Here is a 23716-nt window from a genome sequence, read left to right on the forward strand (position 1 = left end):
GCTCTTAGAAACTAGAAAAAGGCTAGATATACATCTGATTGGGCCACACATTACATATTCGGAGCTGCTTTATAGTTAGCTCGACTCTGCTTGGAATCATAAAATTGATTTGGCCTTTAATAATATAGCTCGCTATAGCTATGGCCTACAAAAATATTATCACATCTCTTCATGGAAGCAGAAAATCCTAGGGTACAGCATTTTGATATACAATGATGCAACAAGTGCATTTTTGTACCCCAGCGGGTTAGGTGGTCAGAATATTCCCGCGGTAGGTATGCCTGTCGTAAGAGGCGACTAAAATACAGATTCAAGGGGCTGTGTAGCGCAACCCTTCAGGTTGCCAGCGCAATATATAGCTTGTCAACCTCACCTATCAGCGCGAATCCTGTTTCACTAACAGACGAGGCTCTGGCGACCCCAATCTCCTCATAGAACTAAGGGGTGGGGAGGGAGGGAATGGTCTGAAGGTTTAATGTGGCCACATAAATCGTTCCCGAGATGGTCGGGCTAGCCCATTAATGGTGCTGTGGTACCGGAGCGTACCGGATCTGTATCCGGCAAAGGACCATTACATCGATAACACTCCCCAAAGCCTTCGGGGAGCAACCTTATCGCTAGAACAAAAACAACAACAACAACAAGTGCATTTTTGTTGTTGTTGTAGCGATAAGGACATTCTCCGAAGCCCTTGGGGAGTGTTATCGATATTTACGGTTCTTTACCGGATGCAGATACGACACGTTCCGGTAACAGGCACCATTAAGGTACTAGCTCGACCATCTCGCGAACGATTTGGTATGACCACATGAAACCTTCTACGCCGTACCCCCTCCCACCCACTGGATCCGTGAGGAACTTAGGGTTGCCAGAGCCTCGGCTGTTAAAGGAACAGGTTTCACCACGGATAGGTGAAGTTAACAATTGGGTTGAAGAAGCTATATAATGCACTGGCAACCCCTTGAAAGTGTTGCGCTACACAGCCCCTTTAATCAATTTGGTGTTTTAGTCGCCTCTTACGACAAGCATACTTGCCAAGGGTATATTCTAAGCCAGCTAACCCGCTGGGGGCTATTTGACCTCTTCGAGCCTGATTTTTCTTAATGCTCGCATGGTTTACAATTTTATCCCTAAATTTCTGAAGGTTGGTTATTTACTTTGTAAAGGAAATAGTTGATGTAACTTAAAAGACTCTGTCTTATGGTTACTACTTTACAAAGGAACTCAACTCTGGTTTGCTCAGTTCACTCGTATGTTGAAGTAGATTTTGCTAGTGACCTCGTTCAATATTATAATTTTAAGAGATTTAAACACACCTATTTTAAATCCGTTGCATTACTTAAAGTATACACCTAAGTCAACATGAAAGATTTCACGAACTTATTAGCAACCTTGCCTCCGTTCAAACGCCATGCTGAGCTTTGAGAATAAGATATGCAAAACTCTGGGTTTTTTTTTTAATTTTACTTTTCGAATATGTAACGGTTATAATGTCACTACAAAGCCCTCTCCCATATTTATAGAGAAGATGTCGAAACTGTTTGAAAATGCGGTCAATTCTCCAATCTACAGCTCGAGAAAGCATAAAAATGTTGTTGGAGTGAGGGGGTTTGAGCGGGAACCAGTCTTTGGCGGTAGGCCTGTATGAGGAACGCCAAATCGTTTTGAAGCCATTCTTCAACAGATAAGCTGACCAATAAATTATTTTAAGATAGATTGTAGAATTTTTCTATTTCTTTTACTAAAAACGTTGTCGATATACGAAGACTTTAGTGATATAAATTTATAAGATTTTCAGCTTTTTTAGTGTTTAACTTTTTATTAAACAATTAAAGGAAAATACTTTCAATTAAGGGAATGCTTGATTATACAATCAAATAAATCTTAATTTCTACTTCCCAAAAGTTCCTAAAATCTTTGCTGTTTTTGTGCTAACATTGTTTATGCAAGGGGCTGTACTATGGTGATGCACTGTACATCATATACATACATACATATAGCAATAAATTTCAGTTATTAAATATTGATTTATTATACACTTGAACAAAAGGAATAAACAAATATGACTCCTTTCAATAATCAAAAACTGAAAAAAAATAAATCACTTTTTGAAATCAAACTTTAAGAACTTTTTTGATTAACTTTTCAGACGGATGCGAATGGAATATTTTTTGAACACATTTTTCAAAGAATATTGGCTATAGTTCACCCAATAATATATCTTCCTATATTTTGCGTGTAATCAGGTTCTTGTAAAATCTCAAACCATAATATGCGAACTTTTTGTTGCTCATACGCCGTGTCGTACTCATAAAGAACGCAACAATTTCAGTTATAAATAAGTACCTACATATGCACTTTATTTATGGCAACGCAAATATCGCAGTCCCATATTAATTAAGCCATTTTTATTGTAACTTTGTGATCTATATTACGTTACTAGTTTTCACTCCACAGAGTGAGTGTCTTGCAAATTTTACTCCTACTTTTGTACACGAAATGTACTGAAGCTTAAGTTGAAACACTGATTGAATCTCAACAGTGTGTCTATCGCCTTGGTAAAACCAAAATCGACCATAGCTTCAAGATCGCCAAATCTTCAAAATAGCTGTGAAAAAGGAAAGCAAAAGGTGTTGCCAATATGACAATATGTCTGAAATGGTTTTTCTGTGCTATATCGAACAGAATAGCGAATGGATGCTGGCCGCTCTTCATTTGCTTTGTTAATTGAAATTAAAAGGAGTTTGGCTTATATCTTTCATGTCAACTTGAATTTACAAATCACTTGTACCAAATTTTTAGCTCCCAATTTGACTGCATAACAATTCCTTGGCGGCATTGCAAGGTCAAGTTCATATTGACATTTTAGTAAAAAAATATATTTAACATAACAATATAAGTCGCCATTAACCTAAAAATACAAATTAAAATATAACAGCCATGCAAATCAAGGATCAGCAGCTGAAAAATTCAGTCAATAAATATTACTTAAAAATAAAAATAAAATAAGAAAATTAAATTAAAAAAGATAAAAAAAAAATCATAACTCAACTCAATGCAATGAAGCGTCAAGCATTTTAGCAAAAAGTTCATGAACCTCAAGTGGAAAATATGCAATTGCAATATCAAAAACATACAGCAACTTAAATGTGCATAAACAACAACAACAAGCGGCAAGAAATGCATCAACATCAACGAAATCATAAAAAAAAATTTAAAAACAAATCAAAGACACTTCTCAACAATAATCAAACAAAAATCGCGTCTGTTGCATGAATGATTGACCGAGCAAAAGCGAAAATACTTATAACCTGCATAATTGGCCAAATAGACAATATAGACGATGAATACTTGAACGAAAAGTGCGAGCGTCCGGGCCAACACAAGAGTGAGAAGGCAAGTGGAGTGGGGTGGCGTAGTTTGGAGTTAAGCGCTTTTTGAGCATTTGAGACAAGTTCACCAATGACAATAGCAATACAAAGTGCAACAATTGAAATACAACTGCAACAGCAAGCATTCGCAATACAAATAATAATCAAACAAAACAGTAACAACAACAACTGCCATACATTAAAGTCAACAATCACAACAAAGTAGTAAGTACGCTCGACTATACAGCGACAAAGACAACAACAAATAGACAAAGATGGAAAAATGCAAAACAAAAGTAAAATAGAAACTTTTGAAAGAAAATTTTGCACACGCAAAGAAATAGAAAACTTTGTATGCGCCATTGTAAAAGTCAATGGATTTTCCATAACGCTAAATGATCTTTTCATAGCTTGAATTGTGGTTGCTCAGTTTATTGTTGGATTTTTGTTTTTGGATGACTATCAACTGCTTCAACTTGCTTCTGAAAATAATTATTTTTTTTCATACATGCATATTTTTTACTTTATATATATATAGTTCTATTGAGAGGTTTTCCAATTTACACATGATAGCAGAAATCGTACATTCAACTATTACATACATACATATGTATATAAGTAGAAGCAAGATGTGTATGTACCGTTACTCACTATATAAGTGGTACAATTTTTTGCTAAAACTTGTAGAGAAAAATTGCTTACAACAATTCTTTCCAAAAATAAAAACAAAATTTTTACAAAACTTTTCAATACTATGTTAGAATGTTAAAATGATAATCTGGGGGCGGACTATGAAAACCTCAAAATCGTTGTGAATTCTTTCTTTAAATTATTTTTTGGCCTTTGCAATATCTTTTTATGTGTGGCCTGGAATGGAATCGAATCAAACCTGGAAAGCCCGAATCGAACTTGGAATCTTGGGATACTTTCAATTCTTTCAGCTCTATCATGAAAAGGAGCTCTTAATCCAATATTTCGGAAATCGCTAAAAATCTTTTTGCCTAAATCCTTAAGTGAAGGGGGAAAAAAAAATATTTGCGCCTCAAAATATGTTACAAATTTTTAGTCATCTGCGTTGTGCAATGTTCAATTTTTTCTTCTTAGAACATTTTCATGTTCTTTGTACAAAGATTTTCTCCAACACCATCCCTAGTTTCAAAGTCTTGGGCCAAATTAGTACACGTGACGCCATTTTGATGAATGTTGTCCTGGAAAACAATTGCTGCTGATTTTGTAAGTAATTTTTACGGGGATGGGGCGTGAATGTTTCTTTGCTGTCCTACTCGCGCAACTCCGGCAAATGCTGCTAGAAGACAGTCACATTCTCTCTAGACAAGCGGCCAGAGTACAGCAGCGATTCTAAACATCTCTTTCCTTGCCCTACTTCTCAGGTCCTTTATTCTCTTATATCCTTAAATATTTAAATATACACATTCTTTTGATTGATTTGAGTGTAATGCGACCTCTTGCAACTGCACATAATCAGCAGATTGAAGCGAAGAGATTATTTCATATACACATATGAAGTCAGCAGATAAGAGCGAAGAAGGAAGAGAAACAATCATACATAACGTTATTATCAGCTAAGAGCAGCAGCTGTTACACACACGCGCATATAGCTAGAAGAAAAACATAAACTACAGATATACATATATATAGCCAACAGGGGCGGATCCAGCACGATTTGGGAGGGGGAGGGGGTGGGCGATTTAAGTAAAGTTTTTAAGTAAGATAAAGTGACCTTAAAATGTTTCATAAAAACACACATACATACCTACGCTCATCTACAAAAGTCATCAGCACTCAGATTTTTCCAGTTTTTACTAAGTTTTGCTTCGACCTTCATTATTTTCGATATTTTTATAAAAATATGTATTATTATATAACACCAACAATCCAAATATACACTTAAGACTTTTTAGAAAATTCGGAAAATTCCGCGAATTTTCATGCAACTTTTTAGCTTTCAGTAAGAATTTTTAGAATTTATCTCTCAAATGGGGTTTTCCATGCACATTTGCGGGCAAACAAAGAGAGATTTTTTGAAATACATATGTACATACATACAGTGTTGCCCTTGTGTCGTTTTGCGGAGATTTCATCCTTTTTAGAACATTTTTCTTCTTTGAAAACTATTTCAAATATTTTAGAACTATTTTGGGGCTCAATATTTTACCCTGTCATAAACATCAAAATTAAAAATGCACTTGATTATTTTAAGAAGCATCTATAGAAATATGATTCAGAAATTATATCCTTTCGAATTTATAAGAAATCCATAACTTAAAAATAAAGGTGCGTATTCAAAGTCGAAATATAGTTACCTATACTTCAAATTTGGTCACAGCTTTTTTGACATATTGTCCATAGCAAATTATTTTAAAAAGCCTACCTACATAACATTGATTGTGAATATGACCACAGTTTTTTGGGTATTTTAATTTAGAGAAGGATTTTTATTAGTCCTTTTAAATTGGTTTAAAGCTTATAGCTGTTAAAAAAGGTGCATTGCTAAGAGCTTGACTTTGCTACACAAAGTTTGTGGCACGCTTCTGTGTGGAAGTGTAGCACAAAAGTAAAATCCCTATTGACCGCTTTTTGAAAATTCTCAACGACAACACTGTTCACAGGAGATTCGAATAACGGTACTTTTGACATAGAGGCTACAGTTACCACTTCGATCCATTTATACAAAACTGGTGCTTTTTGTTTAGGTTTAGTCTGATGGTCACTTTTCCTCCAGGGGGTCGATCGCCACTGATAGCCAAATAACCAAGTATGAGATACAACTGTTCCGGAAGGCATGTTCGTGAAAAGTCTTGACCGGAGGAGAAATAGTTGAACAAGGCTAACTGAGAGCATAAACGCAGCGCAGTGCACGCGATAATGAATCAGTTTGATTTAAACACGCTTTTAGTGAAGTACGCGATAATTGTAATTGTAAAGTACTAAATAAAGACCATTTTACCAAACTGAATATTAGAGATATTTATTCGACAGTTCAGCGATTTGAACGTTAACTGAAGGTGCATAAATTTCCCAATATATTTCCTTAATATATGTGATCCAGCCTATGAAAAGGTGACTTATGACTCAAAAAAAAAGAAAACTACTAAGAAACTGAAGAAATGCATTGTTTGTCTTTAACAGCTGTTTCTCGCAATTTCTTTTTAGAGTCATAAGCCACCTTTTCATAGGCCAGGTCACATATTATAAAAAATATCTATGAAAGTTCAAATTCAGCATATCGAAGGTCCATAATTATATTTTGGCGACTCACTTCGACAAATGGTGTTATTCTATTACAATTCTGCCTGATGCTGCATTCCGAATATCGGTTGAAGATACTGTCTCTCGAAATTTTTTGGAATAACGCCCGAAATATACAAAAAAAAATTACAAAAGCGCCGCATATTACATGTAATTATGAAATTATTTTTAAGATGCCTTTTGTAAAAAATTCTAGAATCGTTCACCCAACCGTCGCACAGTGTTTCGTGTAGAACAAGCTAGCTGGACAAAAACAAAGTTCTTATTCCAAGAAAAGTGTAATGAGAAATGAAGGAAAACAAACAAAATAACGGGATTTTTTCTTTTTTTGATATTTTTTCTCATATATATTGAGTAATTGAAGTAAGAAGGCAGGAGTGGCCGTAAATACATTGATTAATTTGCAAAATTCTTGTTGAATATTAAGCTTCATATTTCTTTTAAGTGAACACTTTTATATAATTTTTTTGATGGATTCTAAGCTCGAAGGTAAGTAAAATTTTTTAATAGTAATTCTTTCGCAAGTAGAGTATTTTCAATATATTTAACATTCCGTTATTAAGAAGAAAAGGTATTTTTTCTCTATATTTTTAATTTTAGGGACAAAAACGTTACATACATCCGCCGACATCCGGGCTAAATTTTACATATGTTATAGTCGCAAGTATTCTCTAATAGTCCAAAGAAAAAACCATTGCGAATTCTTTGCACATCTATTTTGAATTTTTTTTTGTAGATTTAGTTATCTCTACATATAAAATAGGATGTATGTACGTACCAGCTCCGACGAGATATTTGAACCTTTAAAGCTGATCTACAAACGGCAAAACCAATCCCCAGGTACAGGGAACAAACACGTAGCCATAAAACATACAAAAATAAACGCGCAAGGTCAACAAGAGCACACCAAAAGCAAAAAGGCGAAGATCACTGACTTCAACCTGCCACAACCTACCGCACCAGTCACCAAGGCATAAAAACAGGTACATACAAAGCAATCCTAATGCAGGTATAACCACACAGGAACGCTACACAAAACAACCCCATTTGGTAGCATCTACGCCAATACCTGAATGTAATATAAATACTGCGCAACTGATCACAAATTAGAACGATCAACGACACTTAAGATGGCAGCACAACAATCATCAACTATTCACCCTGTCGGAAAATCAAAGACACAAAGTTGTTTAGTTATAACCGTACCAAGAACGGATTTTTTTGACATTTGGGTTCAACATTCGAAGGAAACCAGATATAAAGAATTATTGAGTTTTGTTGTACTTAAGTACGATTTAAGCGAAGCAGCCGAGTATTCGATAAAAAGTTTAAGCTTACAAATATCGGCATATTCGTCGAAGCTGGATCAAAAGTGGAACACTTCTGGAAGACATAAGGAGCGATTTTTGAATAAAAACTCGGAGTGGCTTTCGGGTCCAGACTTCATATTTACAATAACGGTGGATTCAAAGTTGCCATCAGACCAACCAACCACTTCTTCAGGTAACCCCGGCCCCGGAAGCCGAATGAAGGACTTTGTTAGCTGCAGTGAAAAAACCAAACGGCGTCGAGTGGATGACCTCTTGCAATCTATAAGTCCTGGTGAGTTACTTTATGCGGCAGAGGTATCAACGCGTATGTCCAGCAACAGAAATGTTGCTAACATTATAAAAAAATCACAGGAAACCACTCAAATATCCGGCAAAAAGATGACATGTGAGCCAGATGCAAGATGCTTGAGCAATGTAGAAGCTTTAGCATACTACGTAGATAGCAAGTCGACGACTCATGGGTACAAAACGACTGGGAAGTGGAGCATCAAGGTAGGCCATAAGGTTTATCAATCATTTTATAGTCTAAGAAAAGCTAAGGAAGAATGCTATCCAAATGAAATTGATGTGGGTGAAACACGTGCGGAAATTAAAGTCCAGTCCGTATTAGATAAAATTGTTGAGCGTTTAGTTTTAGCTAATCAAGAAGTTTTTGTTAGTTTATTACCTACAAAATTGACGTATACTTCAATCAGCAAGTGGGGTTGCGATGGAAGCTCTGGCCATAGCTCATATAAGCAAAAGTTTACATGCAGTTCTAACACTGATGAATTTTTGTTTATATTTTCCTTCGTTCCTCTTCAATTACAGGATGAAAAAGGTAACATTGTTTGGCAGAATCCTCGACCTTCTTCTACCATGTATTGTCGTCCAATTAAGTTTATTTTTTCTAAAGAAACAAACGATTTTATTGTTTTGAAACGAACAAAGTTTTAGAGGAGATAAATGCGTTGTTGCCAACAAAGTACATGCTCGAAGAATACGAAGTTTCCGTAAATCACAATATGCTTCTAACAATGATTGACGGAAAAGTTTGCAATGCTTTGACTGAAACTTCTTCCGCACAAAAGTGTTATATTTGTGGTGCCACTCCAAAAGATATGAATAATGAGTTACGGGATTTTACGCCTAACCGAGATAATCTTGATTTTGGTTTGTCTACTCTCCATGCATGGATAAGATGTTTTGAATACTTGCTTCATCGAAGTAAAAAAGTGGCAGCTTAGGAATGCGGCAGATAAAGAGAGTATAAAGCTACGTTCCAACGAAATCCAGCATAAATTTAAAAGTGTACTTGGATTGATAGTAGATAAACCAAAACCAGGTTTCGGCAATACCAATGACGGCAACACTGCTCGTAGGTTTTTCGAAAATTCTGAAGCTAGTGCTGAGATTACGGGATTGGATGTAACGCTCATCAAAAGATTCGACACTCTCCTTCGCACATTAGCATCTGGGTACAATATAAATATCCAAAGATTTGAAAAATTTGCGGTCGAGACTAAAAAACTATACATAGATCTCTATCCATGGTTTAATATGCCTGTTACAGTTCATAAAATCTAAGTGCATAGTACTGATATTATAAAATCAGCAATTTTACCTATTGGTCAACTTTCTGTGGAAGCACAGGAAGCCCGTAACAAAGATTTGAGACGATTCAGGGATGATAACACACAAAAGCAGTCGCGTGAAGCCACGAATAGAGATCTTATGAATATGTTGCTTATAACATCGGATCCTTTAGTTAACAGTTTTAGGGAGATACCTAAGAAAAAATTTAAAAGTCTGACTTCAAAAGTCTTAAATTTACTGTCCCCCGATAATGTTGAGGAGTCAATAAATACCCCAGTTGTTTCAAGCTTTCACAGTAGTGTTGCTGATGCTCATGACTATTTCACAAGTGACTCATCGAATGAAAGTGATGATAGCGAATAATAACATAGTTATAAAAGATAACCTACCCTATAACTTTTTGTTGGATCAGGTTTTATTTAATTTAAATCTATTGTCTTTTCTACTTTGTATTATACTTTACCTTTAAGTTTTTGTAATAAGTTATTTTCACATAATTAATTTAATTATTTACATTGTTGTTATTATTATTGTAATTCACTTTTACATTCCTGACTGGTACTATAAAATAATTTTGTAAAAATTGTAGTGCCAGGATAAATACTCAAATAAATACAAAATATGTATGTACATATGTACAGTCACTCACATAAATAAGTAGACACCCCTTTTTGGACAATTCTTACAATCTTCGCTTTCGCAAATTTATTTTAACTAATTTCCAATAAGAAAATTTGTCCCGTTCTATATCAAAAACTAAATTATATTTAAAAAATATTTGAAAAATTCGACGAATTTTCATAAAAAATTTTAATTTTTTTTTCGGAATTTTTCAGAGTATTGAGATTTGTAGTCCATTCAATTTAAGTACAATAAAGTAATATTCTTAAGTTCTTTAAATTTTTTTGGATCTATGTTACTTATTCACATGAGTTACTGTATATGAAATAAGCAAATGTATGCATATGAAGTAAAATTTTGGAAAAAAAATAAAAAAAAGAACATACATATGCCTGAAAAAAATGACGTAGTTGTAATAAATGACTGCATATGAAACGGAAAATCTCATAAAATAATTTTGTCCAGCTAGCTTGTTCTACACGAAACACTGTGCGTCGCCATGAAATAATTCAATATGCAAAATTTATGAATTTTTTGCTTTTGTAGCAATTGAGACTGTATAATGTACGTACCTCACTAGTATCGTGAAATCCCAGTGAGATTTTTTGAATCAAATTTCGCTTTGCACTAAATATTGAAAGACATAATATTTTTCACTGTTTTTCTTTTTTTCGCAGCAATATCAAATTTCTTTGTAAAAACTTTTTCTTATTGTGACGCCAGAGCAGAAAGAAGTCATTGGCTGAATGACTTCGTGTTTTTTTAGATAGAGTGGCAACTCGTTGTCCTCATTGTGGATTTTGTCTTAATTTGAATGTATTCCCAGAAAAGAGAGTTTTGTCATTTTTCTGTTCAAGTTATGTTTGAAAAAGCGGTAACCACTGCAACAAGGCATAATACCTCGAGGCAGCTTGAGCGCAGGCATCATGGCCATAGCGGTATAGCGCCATAAAATATCAAGCAAACGGAATACATGGTCCCGTGCCTGAGCTTCGTAAGAGTTCTGCGGGCCACAATTGAGCCAGAGGGTTTGAGCCAGGGTGCAGAAATTACAGAACCTGGTACTCAAGTGTATACTGATAGCTCTAAAGTAACGTAAGGGGTCGGGTATACTGTTAACGGTGTTGAACCAAAAATAATTCGATCCTACAGGCTTCCAGATTACTGCAGCGTCTTTCAAGCAAAAATTATAGCCGTGAAGAAAGCAGCAGAAATACTGGAGGAAGCGAGCTTAAGCTGCAGTCGCGTCAATAGATATATATTGATAGTCAGGCGGCGATAAAGGCAATAATCTCACACAGTACTTCATCAAGAAGTGTTCTTGAATGCAGTGTTGCATTGGAAAACTTTGCTCTGACCGGACGATACATAAGGGATATAAGGTAACGAAAAGGCCGATGAGTTGTCAAAGGAGGGTGCAACACTCGCTGAATCGACGATGGACGTCCCAATCCGGTTTGGAGAAATCAAAAGAAAACAGAAGTTGCATATGATCCATCAATCAGGAAAGGCGTGGAGAAAAGCGTAGGGCTGCAAAAGATCACGTGTAGTGCTACGATATTGGACTCACAAAGTGGCTCAAGATTTACGGCTCACGATGGGTACACTAACTGGGCACTGTCTTCTAGCGTCACATGATTATAAGTTAGGCCTAGTCAGTAAGAGCAGGTTTGTGAAGTGCGAGCTGCAAGAAGAAACGGCTCAGCACTTCGTGTTCTACGCTCGCCAGGTAAAGGATCCAGCTATTAGGGCGGCACAGTTGCCAGATCTTAAGTCAGCAATTAAGCTAGGTCTTAGAAAGCTTCTGGTATTTGCCAAGAACACGGAGTTATTCATAACATAAGTCTTGGTACTTGATTAGGGTTCTTTTGTTGGGTCATCAAACAAATTCTGGTAACCCTATGGACACATTTAGTCTATGTGAGGTTCTTATTGACCGGCTAGCTCAACCTAACTTAGGGCCGGAAGAAAGATTGACAAAAGGGTTGAGGAAAATTTGTAATTTTTCATCCCCCTTTTTGGACCAAAACTGATAAATATCTAGTGAAAAGAGCAGTCTATGCAAGATTCAATTAAATATCTTATTCTTGGGTGTATAAGAGATCCAGCGTTGTCTCAAAATATATATTTCATACCTTATTCTATAGGCTCATTCCATTCCAAGACACCCGGTCCGCGCACGACATGATTTTTGATTTTGATGAAATTTTAATATGTTGTTCTTTGGTCAAAATAATGAAACACGTGTTTTTTTTGCCTCATAAAATTTTTTTTCGGATTTATCGGCAATTGAGTTCCATAAAATGCAATCAATATTTTATTCACCTATTTTTTCAACTATCGGCGGCATATTTGCACATCACTTGCCGCCGTTTTACTACAAAATCACTGTCATTCTGAAAAATAACAACAAAAGCATGTTTTCAATAATAAATGTGATATTTTTATTAATTTTAAGCATTTGGCATTTATCTCGTTGTATGCTGATATGTATTGCATCAATATATGGCGAAAAAAGTTTAATATTCAAAAAATCATATTTCGGAAACACCGAAGTTTGGCTAATGGGCCTTTAGCCAAGTTGAAATATATTCTGTTTACTCAGTACAGAAAAAGATTAGGCAAAAAAATAAGCTTGCTTTTGAAATATTAATTTTTGAAAAAAGTCATAAATTTTTACTAAATACTAAAAAAGAATTTTTTTATTGTTTATAAACTTAAATAAAATTAAAAGTAATAGCGAACATTTCAAAGAAAAAATCATGAGAATCGGTTGATTTTTGACAAAGTTAGTGACACCCGCGCTGTTAGTTCTGCTTACTCCAAAGTGGAAATAGAAGCGGTAAAGATGGGTTTGATGGTGAATGAGGACAAACGAAGTACCTGCTGTTATCGAGCAAAGGGTCAGCGCATACGCGCCTTGGTAACCACGCTACTGCTGGCAGCCATAATTTCGAAATAGTAAAAGTCTTCGTTTATTTGGGAACCAGCATCAACATTAGCAACAACATCAGCACTGAAATCCAGCGAAGAACCAATCTTGCCAATAAATGCTACTTTGGAGTAGGTAGGCAATTGAAAAGTAAAGTCCTCTCTCGGCGAACGAGAATCATACTCTACAAGTCACTTATCGTACCCGTCCTGCTATATGGGGCAGAAGCATGGACCATGACAACAGCAGATGAAGCGGCTTTGGGAGTGTTCGAGAGAAAAGTTCTTCGAAAGATTCATGGACCTCTACGCGTTGGCGATGGTGAGTACCGAAGAAGATTTAATGATGAGCTGTATGAGCTATACGCAGACATCAACTTAGTCCAGCAAATTAAAACGCAGCGGCTGCGCTGGCTAGGCCATGTTATGCGAATGAAGGATGATGCTCCGGCCAAGAAAGTGTTTCTATCGGAACCCACCTATGGAAGCAGAGGTAGAGGGCGGCCCCCACTCCGTTCGAAGGACCAGGTAGAAAATGATTTAAACTCCCTTGGTGTGACCAATTGGCGCCGTTTGGCGGAGCGAAGGAGCGACTGGCGCGCCTTGTTGGACGGCCATAACCGTTTAGACGGTTAAGTGCCAATTAAGTAAGTAAGTAAGTAAGTGACAGTTGAAGGAATAGGTGAATAAAATATCGATTGCATTTTATGGAACTCAATTGCCGATAAATCCGAAAAAATATTTTTATGAGGCAAAAAAAAACATGAGTTTCATTATTTTGACTAAATAACAACATATTAAAATTTCATCAAAATCAAAAATCATGTCCTGCGCGGACCAGGTGTCTTGAAATGGAATTAGCATATAGAAAAAAAAATCAGTCAGCTTTTGGGGGCCAAGATGCCAGATTTGTAACTAGTTCTGTGCTACCCTTTTTGTTACTTGCATTCCGGCAATAACAAAGTCGCTGCATTTATCCGTAGTATTAAAAAGCGACTTAAAAGTGTTATTAGAATTCTAATTTTTCTCTATGCTGGCTGTGAGTGGGATTCTTGTTAAAGTATCTAAAATCGAGGCTCCAACACTATAGTATTGTTGGAAAAGCTCTTCTATTATGCAAGGAAATTATTTTTTGAAGCTCTTCACGCCCACTTTCTGAAGTTTTTGACAGAAATATGCGCGACCCTTGAAAATCTTTTGTTACTGAAAATTGACGCCAGGTTTCAAAGCGTTCAAAACAACACTGTACTATTACCTTCACGATTCCACCTTCCACGGGTACGTAAAATAATAGAGAGCCTAGCATTTATACACTTATTTTTATACATAGCGCGGATGAAGTTTCTAGGCAAATCCCCCTCTAATACAAACTAAAGCAATCACTTTTATAAGACTTCTTTAGAATTTCGACACATTTATCCATGCTATTCTTATGACAGCACCAGCGAAGAGAATGCATCTTTTGAAATGCTCCTCCCTTTTGGTGATTCACGAGCTGGCTGAACTCTTAATTCATACCCTTTTTTGATGGTCTTGCCGGTTTAATTGTCGCACAAAATCACACCCTCTCGTTAAGGCTGCAGCTTTGACTGGGAAATTGGGTCGGATTTTCGGGATTCTACCAGCGGTTAGGAAGTGAGCTGAGGCTGATTGATGCTCTTTCGAAACTAACGAAAGAAAACTGCAAAAGGAGTGTTAGCATCGATCGTCAGTATACTTTTCATATGAGTACTGCGCCATATAGTTTTCTGAAAGCGCTGGTGAAAGCATTTTCAGCCGTGAGTAACGCATTGTTTTGGGACGATGCACACTCCAATAACAGGTTACAGGAGATTTTTGATATTAATACTTTGAAGGTCGACAACACACAAAAGATTTTAAAGTGCACGATTGATTTAATCTGTGATGAAAGCTAGATTGTCCCAATTACCTCTCTCACGATCTTTCTTATGACCATGGAGACATCGTAAACATCTTGCTATTTTTAGCTATCTCTGTTATCTTCCGACTTGGTCCGTTGCTACTTTTTTCTTTTATTGAGCCGTTATTGCAGAGATATAAATTATGAGCTGACATACGGTGCACACAGTGTGGGGGACCAAGAGCTAATGATCTTGTCTCACAAGAGTGATGGTGTCCAAAACAAAAGCGGACAAGGACTAATTTGTTCCAGTTTAAACTACAGATATTTTAACTTTCGCAAGTCGCAGTATGAGCTGGAGACGTTGTTTGGCATGAACAACTTCTACAATTTTGGTTGCTCTCTGGGCAGCCTTTGGATTTAGTCATTAAGAGTGAGGATCATCCCGCTCAGTGCAATCATCCTTCGAATAAACACTCTGAACAAAGTGTGACGGTCTTTAATATATCTTTAAATGTGAAACGCAACAGCATCAGTCTCCAGGTTAATGGTTGGGTTCAACACCCTCCCTTAGTAAGGTAATGAGGTAAAGACCTGCTGCAAAGAGCTTCTCTGAGGTTTTCAATTTTTAAGCGATCCGAGACAAATCAAAGGTAGAGTTCTCGTGGAACCGTAACTTGGGGCAAATGGTCTTGCTTTAGAAGGAAGAAAACGTGTTATCAAAGGGAACACACAGACAGACTACCCAAAAAATATTGGTCTTAAAGTGAAAACTGGTACTTATGTGTAAAACCTTTCTTTTTTATGAATATCGTTTAAAAGAAATGACATAGCTGAAACTGGATCCAAAGTTCATTCGCTTCTATCTCCTCTGATAACGCTATTTCAAACGTTTTTACCATAGACGCGCATCATAATGATCTCAGCTTCATTTTATTTTTTATTATACTTGTAAAAATATTATCTGCAGCAAAAAACAAAACAAAATTTATTAGCAGCAACAACGCAATAAGAAGAAGAAATCACATGGTTAGCTGCAAGACTTTTATTGCTTTGGCGTCAGTTGTAGTCATTGAACGATCTACGATGTGAGCAGTCAAACGGCATTGCACAGACACCAGCAGCTTGCAAGTAACCCAATGAAATTGCTTTATATATATGTGCATACATTAGGGTGCTTAGTAAATATTTTTTTTTATTCGCAAAGCTTTCCTTGAAATTACTTGTTATAAAAACGATAAGTCGGGTTATTTTAAGTCTAAGGTAGTCACTTTTGAAATATGCATATGAGATCAGAATGGTAGCAACTTTAAGGCGAAGGCATTTATTGGCCGCATTAATAATATCTGGTTGTATCAATTCCGATATATAATACCAGGCACGTCTTTAGACTTAAGCCAGAATGTATTTATGTATATATAAAGCTCCAATTATGTGTGTGTGTGCGACGGTAAAGGGCTTTCCCTTGTGCCCTAAGCAGTTCTCGATTTATATAGCAAGGAAATGTAGTTCCTATGCTACACTGAAAGACATGGTGCTAGTAAAATCAACAAACTGGTTATGTTGTTCTTGACTTAACGGAGATTCGGTGAAATTGATCGAATTATGGTTAACTCGACCGAGTTCTTTGTCAAGCGAACAAATTAGTTTAGTCATTTCAACAGAAGAGAAGTTTTCACTCTCAAGTTAACAAAATTCTGTAAAATTGACAGATTCCTAATCAATCTAACTGATTTTCTGTTAACACAACTGATCTCACTGGTCATTTCAACAGCGATCAACAGTCAATACATGAGCAAATTTCAAAGGGAATTTTACGCTCACTGCGCTATCTACTTTGTACTTATGACGATGGTGTAACTTGTTTAAAAAAAATTACCAAAATAAGAAAACCACCAAATCGAAAAAACACACAAAATGAGAAAACAACAAAAAACTAGTTTTTCAGTTATCAATACAAAACGAAAAACACTTTTTTGAATTTACTGTGCAAAAAATTATGAGGTACCCTATTTATGGGGTACAATTTTGCAACTTCTCCTCCAATCGAAAAGCAAAATTGCGCCCTCTTGTTGCAAAAGTTTTGTTTGAACGAATAGGATTTTTCCAAAGTTAGTAATATTTTTTCAAGTTTTTACGAATTTTCACTCACGCGAACCAATTTAATAAGATAATAAAAAACACCCGTTTTTAATGTTGATGTTTCCGACAAAATAAAAGTTTGAGTTGTTTTGGAATCATTTCAAAATAAAGTGTTACGAAAATTAAACTTGCCGCATTACATGTAAAGTTACTCCAGTGGTGAATTTACTTCTAGCGATTTGATTCTTTACTTTTCTATAACTTGCAAGTTTCCTATTTAAAATGTTATGTCAAACATTTATACTACAAGTTTTGTTCGAAACAATCAAGTGTGGTAACTACATGCGAGAGAAGAAATTGAAAATGAGCTGAGCTGCAACTGAAAGAATTGAGAACCAGTTTTGTGACTACTATTGTCATTTCTATTTGCAAAGCGATGTTCAAAACTATAAATCAAATAAATTATAAAATATAAAATTTGGTGAAAGTGTGTATAATAAAACAAAATAATAAAGTGTATAATGTTTAATGTGTGCCAGCATATTTGATGTAAGCCCAATTGAAGTTCTAACCGAACTAAGTGCGTACATATGTATGTACATGTACCAAAAATGCATTTATTTATTTATTTATTTATTATTTAAAGTCGACGACAAACTATGGTCGACTGCATAATATAAAAGATATATAAATATACAACCCAAAAGATAAAATTTAAGATATATCGAGATTACAACAATGTTATATTACAAACAAAGAAATATTAATGAACATTACTATTTAATTTCAGAATATAATAATAATAAGAAATATGAGCAGAAATAAGATCTTATGCCGAAATCTTATACTGGCGGAATGCATCAGATTCCCCTCAGCATGATTTCGGAATGCAGTGGATTCCAATCTCTCTGTTGGAATGCAACAAGATTCCAATCAGCATGTCATGGGAATCCGGCAGTGCTAAGAGTAGTGTAATGAGGATACGCCATCACAAGGCATAAAAAAGTAACATGACCTGTGTTGTTGGAATGCACCGGATTCCAATCAGCTCGATGCCTGACCCATAAGATTATACTGCCGGAATGCATACGATTCCGGTCAGTGACTCATGAAAAAGCATGTTTTTTACGTTGTTGGAATGCACCAGATTCCAATCAACACAGTACTGTCTTGTTCCTTCTTAATGATACATGTTGATAAATGTTCCTCCATCCTTAAGCGAGATAGTTCCTGTTTTTTATCGAAGGAATAAAATGGCGGCAAATTAAATTAGCTTGTATCTCTTAAATTAGATAGGCAAGTATTGCATTACGTATAGTGGCAAAAGTACATTCAAGACTGATGCAGCTATACAAGTCATTGTAGTGCGCGCACCAGATAAGAAGAGGATTATTTTTAGCAAAGTTTCGTCGACAAAGGGGTAAATAGAAAGGAACGTAGTGTCTGGATACTCTAGGGGGAACCACAAAAAACAAGCGGCTGAGGAGGTCCGCGGAATCAATTTCTCCAATAATAAGCTTATGGATGAACAATACCCCCAGTAATATTCTCCGATTTTCCAGAGTGGGTAAGTTAATAAGAAGAAGTCTACTTCTGTATGGAGGAAGGTGGAGACTTGAGTCCCAATTAAGGCCGCGCAATGCAAATATCAAAAATTGCTTTTGAACTGACTCAAGACGCTTTATATGCTTTTGAGAAACAGGGGACCAAACGCATTAGCAATACTCGAGTATTGGACGAACCAGCGATGTGTAAAGAACCTTAGTGAGGTACGGATCATCGAACTCTTTAGCCCATCTTTTAACAAATCTAAGTAAACCCAACGCTTTGTTGGCTATAGATGAAATATGCATGTTAAAATTCAATTTCGGATCAAAAAGGTCACCTAGATCATTTGCAATAGATATACGCTCCAAAGGCGTACCATCTATTACATAAGATTTCAATGCTGGCTTCACTCGGTGAAATGTCATATGCTTACATTTAGAGCAATTTAAAGCTAATAAATTTGTTGCGCACCAACATTGGAACGAGTCCAAGTCGGCCTGAAGAAGATCCAAGGAACTCAAATCGGTAGGACAGTAAGTGTAGCAAAGTTTTATATCATCCGCATACATTATAGTATGGGAATATAATATTGTCTGTGGCAAGTCATTAATGAAAAGGGCAAAGAGCAAAGGGCCTAGATGACTTCCCTGGGGTACGCCGGAGGAAACTCCGAACGATTCCGACAGATTGCACTTGAACAGGACTTTTTGGGTCCGGTTAGAAAGATAGCTTTTCAGCCCCATTAATATGTGAAACGGAAAGCCCAGTAAATCAAGCTTATGAATAAGCAACTCATGGTTGACGGTATCAAATGCTTTGGTGAAGTCCGTGTAGATGACATCCGTTTGCTTGTTCGCTAAAAATCCTTCCATAACTATAGAGGTGAATACAAGCAAATTTGTAGTGGTTGACCTTTGACGAATAAAACCGTGTTGGCATGGAAATAAAAGACTAGAACACTGATATTGCAGTTGACTGGTGACAATCTGTTCAAAGACTTTAGGAATGACTGAAAGTTTAGCAATACCCCTGTAGTTTTCAACTTTTGACCTACTACCTTTTTTATGCAGGGTTATAATAAAAGATTGTTTCCAAAGTGCCGGGAATGACGCAGATCCCAGAGATAGCTCAAATAATTTTAAAATAGGCTCATACATGTTTTCGGCGCAGTACCTAAGCACGCAACTAGGAACACCGTTCGGTCCCGGAGAAAAGGTGGGCTTCAAAGATTGAAGACTCTGAAGAACAATATTACCATCAATAGCAGGATTCCTAATGTAATTCGAGCTATCTAAGCGATAGGGATATTGACCGGAATGAAAACCACTGGATGAATACGTGGACTTAAACAACTCAGAAAATAGTTCAGCAACGTCGTCATCAGTGCAAGCTTTTTTACCTCCAAAGGTTAATGAGGAAGGATACCCAGAAGTTTTCCGCTTTGAATTTACGAAACTGTAAAACTTTTTTGGATTTCTAAAAAATTGGGCTTTACAACAACTCAAGTAATTTTTATAACAAAGCTGATTAAGACGGTGAAATTTAGAACGAGCTATTAGATATTTAGAGAGGTCTGCAGATGCTCCAGATTTCTTGAACCCCTTATAAAGCCTAGATTTAATGTTATTAAGTCTGATAAGTTGCCTTGAAAACCAAGGGGGCTTATTCGAACATAGGGTATAGCGAGTAGGAATGCAGGTATCAAAGAAGCTATCAAGCGTACTGTAAAATATAGAGATAGCCGAATCGACATCAGTGCAAGCATAGAGATCCGACCAATCATGGGAAGCCAACAGATCATTGAGCATAATGAAATTCGCTTTGTAGAAGCATCTAGATCGGGGACGAGACTGTACTTGAATCCTACGGGGTAGGCTGATTGATATCAGTGATATCTCTAGCGTAGGGTGAAGAGGGTCTTCTGGAAGGGATAAAGGTGGTATTTGCGTAAGGGCAGTACCCACCGAGCCATCCACAAATACTAAATCCAGCATTTTATTTCCACTATTTGGAACATTGTTAATCTGTAAAAGAGATGAGTCTAACAAGCAATTGAGAAACTTATGTTGAGCAGTGGGAGTTAAAAATTTTGAATCACTTATATTAACCCAACTAACTGTTGGCAAGTTAAAGTCACCAACAACAACAAGTCGATCGTTATCTCCCAACTGCGAATGCAAATCACAGATGGCCGAGCTATGACTAGCATAAACATCCATATCCGAACGAGGTGGTATATACGAACAGCAAACAATTACGCTATAGCTACCGAATGAAAGCCTAACTGCTATGAATTCGATATGAGAGATATTGTCAAGCGAAATCAACTCAGATGATAGGTTAGATTCAACAGCAATAAGGACACCTCCCGCTCTAGAGATGCGATCACGCCGATAAACATCATATTTGTTTGAAAAAACCTCAGAATTGTAATTATCAGGCTTTAGCCAGGTCTCCGTAAAAGCTACAACTTGTGCAGAAAAATTGAAAGAATTAAGGAAGAATGGAACAAGTTTTGATCGTAAACCACGAACATTTTGGTAATTAATGAGAAGACGGGACAGATCAGCAATTACCTTTGTGTTGTTATTACTGTGTTCGTCATACCGTTTTTTGGCTGTAATAAAACAGGTTCGGCCCTCGTCTTTCTCGTGAACAAGTGAACCACAGTATGCTTGGGCCAAAAAGAGGAATCAAGTACCTTATCGAAATATTCATCTGAAAGGGATATTTTAAATGAGGAGATGTCTCTCTCATATTTAAAGTTAAATTTATACACATTGATGTTACTAGTGGGTGCAACACCAAGTTTAGAGCAAACGTAATGAGCAATGTCATTTTCGGTAAGCGAGGCGTGTAATCGGGACACAAATACAGCCCTACGAGGTGACACGGCAGTCACCTGCAAAGGAGTAGCGGATAGCGCACCAGAGAGCTGGGAAGGTGCGGCCGTTATAGCGTTGGTTATCGAGCCCATACTATTTTTTTCAGGTACACTTGTATCGCTAGCAACAACCCCAGTATCGGTAACTGTTATTGTTGGAGCTAAAGATACCGGTGGAGGTGTAGGATGAATTGGGGAGTGCAGCGAAATCAACATTCGTGACGTAGAACAAACAGCCGCAAAGGTACCACTATTAGTTCGTGCATCGTTTAATTTTCCAGAGATCGTCTCACGAGAAGTCTCGACACAACCTTGTGGAGATTCCTGAGCTGCATTGTTCATAACGTCTTTGGTTAGCCTGTTCGTATCAGTCAACGCGGTTGAAGGGACATTCGTAGGAGAACAGCTTTGCCCCTGACTCGAAGACAAGTTGGAGACATTGTTGGGCATACATTTCTTACGTTTTGGGGATTCAGATATCACTTTCAATTTTTTAAAGTGAGCCTCCATCGTTTTGAATCTTTCGTTAAGGTCACGAAACCCAATAAAAATGTTGTTGAACTCTTTTTGAGTTTGCCTCATAATATGTATTCACATATTTACGTATGTATGTTTATGGCCACCGTGGTGTGATGGTAGCGTGCTCCGCCTGCCACACCGTGTGCCCTAGGTTCAGACCCTCGCAACATCAAAATTTTAGAAATAAGGTTTTTCAATTAGAAAAAAATTTCTCAAGCGGGGTCGCCCACGGCAGTGTTTGGCAAGCGCTCCGAGTGTATTTCTGCCATGAAAAGCTCTCAGTGAAAACTCATCTGCCATGCAGATGTCGCTCGTAGTCAGCATAAAACACTTAGGTCCCGTCCAGCCAATTTGAAGGGAAAATCAATAGGAGCACGACGCAAATTGGAAGAGAAGCTCGGCCTTAGATCTCTTCGGAGGTTATCGCGCCTTACATTTATTTATTTATGTATATGGCAACATAGGTACTTTCGTCCAAACTGTCGCAACAACTTTTTCTGTTCATTTGACTACTAAAACGGTCAATTACGAATCAACGATTTGTGCGCAGTTGGTTCAACATCTTGTTGCGATGGATACAAATTAACAGAAAGTTCGGTTGAGTTGACCCCTATTTCGGTTGATTTTACCAGTATTTTTCTTTCAGTGTATACCAATCGAATCTTTCATACTGCTTATTCCGGGATGTAGGTGATAATTTGACAGTAATGAAATTTGGAAAGCATTGTAAGATGTTAATCACATTCATCTTCATGCATTCAAATGCGATTTTCATACCGCAAGGCACCGGTAGCATTTACGGTGTAATAATGGAAATTGGTACAGAGAAAAATTAAGTTTTGGAGGTGGAGAGGAAGTGTGGTATCTTTTTTACCACAAATTAAAATTCTTTAAAACTACCAATTTTTTTAGCCACTCTAATAGACATCCATCCATACTTACTTTTATATTTATATATAGCGCTACATAGCAATGGGAGAAAGTTAAAACAAGAATTTAATACAGGACGGTGATGTTTGAAGTATAAAAATGTATACTCGTAGATGAAAGTTAAAAGACTGGGTATGGAATGCAGAAATTATAAAACTGAAAATGTTTCTCTACCTACAAAGAGGGTAATAAATCATGCATTTTTCATCATTTTAATAATGCTTCAACATTCAATTAATATAAACGATCCCTGTTTGTATATGGACAGTTACGGACAAAGGTGAGGGCTACATACGGTTCTATCTTCCGCATTAAAAAAGTTTAAGTTAAAAAAAACATTCTTATTCCAATAAAGTGCTTTCCTAACCTTTAGGATCAGTTTGCATTCGAACAGAAAGTTATATAATAAAAAAAAAGAAAAAAACAAGATAATAAATAAAATTTGAGGATACATTTATGATTTTGCATCCTTTATCTTTGTCACCAAAACTAAAGTAGCAAAAAGCCGGGACCGTTATAGAAAGCGCCTATGATTTTGTATAATTTACTAATTATACTCTCATTCAAATTATTATTTTCTTGTGATTTTCATTGCTAGTTAATAGCAGACCCATTTGACTTTAGTCTAACTCAACTATGGCTTTCATGCATTCAAAAAATGTTTTAAGTTTCTTCCCCTCCCTCTCCTTTTGTTATTCCCCCTATCATGGTGTCTATAGTCCAATCTCTCATTGGATATTTGCAGCGATTGTAAAGCCTATCCTATACTATGGAGTCCTTTTTGATGATGAAC

At 36.5% G+C, this 23716-nt stretch overlaps 1 protein-coding gene across 2 annotated transcripts in view; it reads left to right on the top strand.

Annotated features, from left to right (window-relative positions):
• Positions 1-23716, top strand: part of LOC137236619 (uncharacterized) — an 81158-nt gene that overhangs the window by 25216 nt on the left and 32226 nt on the right. Inside the window, exon 1 of one of the 2 annotated variants that reach the window (XM_067759439.1) lies at positions 2418-3596. The exons of the other annotated variant lie outside the window; for it this stretch is intronic. The gene's annotated coding sequence lies outside the window, so the exon portion shown is untranslated. Of the gene's footprint in view, positions 1-2417; positions 3597-23716 lie in introns of those variants that run through there. 2 annotated transcript variants of the gene reach the window in all.

This window comes from Eurosta solidaginis, chromosome 1 (genome assembly GCF_040869045.1).
Source record: "Eurosta solidaginis isolate ZX-2024a chromosome 1, ASM4086904v1, whole genome shotgun sequence".
Taxonomy (NCBI): Eukaryota; Metazoa; Arthropoda; class Insecta; order Diptera; family Tephritidae; genus Eurosta; species Eurosta solidaginis.